Source organism: Peromyscus eremicus, chromosome 2 (genome assembly GCF_949786415.1).
Source record: "Peromyscus eremicus chromosome 2, PerEre_H2_v1, whole genome shotgun sequence".
Lineage (NCBI taxonomy): Eukaryota > Metazoa > Chordata > Mammalia > Rodentia > Cricetidae > Peromyscus > Peromyscus eremicus.
The window spans coordinates 77,497,256-77,499,951 of NC_081417.1; the positions used below are offsets into that span (position 1 = coordinate 77,497,256).

A 2,696-nucleotide genomic window follows, 5' to 3' on the forward strand; every position below is an offset into this window, starting at 1 on the left:
CACTCTCTGTTAACATCTGCCACATTTTCTGATGATCCATTACCAAGCAGATTCACTTGGAAGGAAAACTCAAATGTGAGAGCCTTGAAATAAAGGTAAGACTTTCCGGGGTGGGCTGGAGTCAAGATGGAGGAGATGCCAGAGAGCTGTGGTGACTACAGCATCCACCCTGTTGTCCCTTAACCCCCTCTGTCCGCGGTATTCGGAGTCCAAGGCCCTGGCGAACTGTGATGACTGTGGTGGTGCCTTTACCATGGCTACCATAGATGGTGGTATCTTTCAAGCCTTCAAAGGTTTTTGAAATTCTTCAGTGGGAGTTAACCACGGACTCTGAGGGAGTTCAACAGCTGTTAAAACCAGGGCTCCACAACTGGGAGGTAGCTTTGCAGCTTGGGGAGGATTGTTTTCATAACTGACTGTAGTGTGGTTCAGATAAGAGACGAAGAAGAGCCCTGGAACTTCGTTACTAGCAGGGCCTTAACAGGAGCTGTTCTGGCACAAGAAATGGACCGGAAGCCATGCTTGGGTGGGCTGTGATGGGAGGCGTTCTTCTAGCTTTAATTGACAAGCTTTGCCTCTGCAGTTTCCCAATGGCCCTCAGTTTGCTGCAGACCGCTCCCAGTTGCTTTCAAGCCAGTTACCATCCTCACCCTACGACAGTACCAATAGGACTTCTTTCCCAGGATTCCTGTAATGGGGTGGACTGTAGTTCAGTAGGGTTTCAGAAGTTCAAGTTACGTCTCTTTAAAGCCATAAGTGGGCAGTGGAGGCCAAGCAGGCCACGGAGATACAATTAGCACATTTTTCTCTCAGAGGGGAGAAAAGATACTGAGTTTATTTATTCACACTTGGATTGCATTTGTGATCACAATAAATGGCTAATACCATTTAAAGAGTGTATATATACATGCTAAGAAGATAAAGGACCAAAGGACAAATAACAGTGAAACTCGATCATCATTTCCTTCAGGACTTCTCTGTCTGGTGTTTTGTGTGCAGTTATTCAGACAATGAAAGTTTCCTGGGACTTAACATTTCCTTTTGAAGTTATAGAGGTCTGCCTTTCATACTGAGCATACTTCAGATAATGCATGTTTATGCCAATCCTCATCTTACTTGAAATGAATTATATATGAGGATTATGTAATTAACATGAATCATTTCACAGGAAAAGAATTGAAAGATATGCCCATATGTTCATCCTTAGCTTTGAAAATGAAATGCTGTCTTGGTTTAGCAGATGCTGGATAATGGGGTGTAGTACACACCTTTAACCGCAGAGGCAGAAGCAGGTGGATCTGTGTGAGTTCCAGGCCAGCCTGGGCTACATGGAGAGACTCTGTCTCAAAAAAAAAAAGGAAGATACTGGATATAAAACTCTTTTAGGGCTGTCCTCTCTTGATTCCTGGTCATCAAAACAACTTGCTTCCAATATATCCAACTCTGTATGAGAATAATTCTTAGAAGAGGGGGTTAGGGTATAGTGTGTGCTTGAAAATAGAGGACAGGTATGATGACTCACACTTATAATGCCATCACTTCTGAGGCTGAGGCAGAAGAATCCAAAAAGGATCAAAATGAAAGGAAAAAATACTTGTTTTTAATTGTTTTGAGTCCCCTGCGGCCAGTTTTCAAGCTGTGCTGTGGAGTCTGGTTGGGCTAGAACCAGACTTGCTGAGCAGAGTAGTCCTGCTTCTGTTAGGGATGCCATGGCCTTCAGAAGGCATGTTGTGAACACATCTGCCTTTCAGCTCAAGGCTATACGTGCAGTACGTGCTTAACTACTCCTTGTAGTTTGATTATTTGTGGGTTGTTAGTTATTTTGTGTGTGTGTGTGTGTGTGTGTGTGTGTGTGTGTGACAATATATAAAATAGTATTTATAATTGTAAAAAAAAAAAAAAGATAAGACTTTCCCAGCTACCATGGAAACCAATTTGGAGCATCCTCACAAGACTACTAGCAGATCTGACTGATGATACAGTTATCCCAGTTCTCAAAGGACCTCCAGTCAACATGTCACCAGTGACCTAGGGAAACAGAGTAGATAAATGGGGAGGCACAGGAAATAGAAAATATGTGCAATGTCAATTGAACACTGACATCAAATGTCTTCAGATATCTCAGTAGCATTTATAATAAATATATACCAATGAAGGACCGGGGTACAACTTTTGTGCTATTTTTTAAAATAGGTGTTAGGTTAAATGGTCAGAGCCATTGTTCTCTCCAGATCTGGACTGAGCAGAACTTGCCATCATGAACTGATAACAACCTCAAAAAGGCCCAGGGATCTGAGCTGGGAGGGTGCATGCCTAACATCATGAGTCCCTTGGTTTGATCCCCAGTACCACATAAACAGAGTATAGTGGTACACAGCTAAAATCCCAGCACTTTGGGCATGGAGGCAGGAGGATCAGAAGTTCAAGGTCATCCTTCACTACATAGTGAATTAGAGGTCATCTGGGAGACACGAGATGTTGAAACCAAACAAGACAAGAGAAAACGGACTTACAGTTTTGACACATGAAGCCCATGAGCCAGGATAACTACCTGAGGTTAAGGTGTAAAGGTTTCTGGTCAGACAAGCCACCTTAAGCCTTCAACTAATTGGGCTGAACAGGTTGTTTTGAGTCCTGTCAATCACCTGTCAATAATCTCTTTCCTGATGACCTTGAAGATGTTGATTCTTGGCTTG

General features: G+C 42.9%; 1 pseudogene; it reads left to right on the top strand.

The window, feature by feature from the left end:
- The first annotated feature begins 253 nt into the window (after window positions 1–253).
- On the top strand, window positions 254–694 carry LOC131904774 (mitochondrial import inner membrane translocase subunit Tim17-A-like; annotated as a pseudogene).
- Window positions 695–2,696: the final 2,002 nt, after the last annotated feature.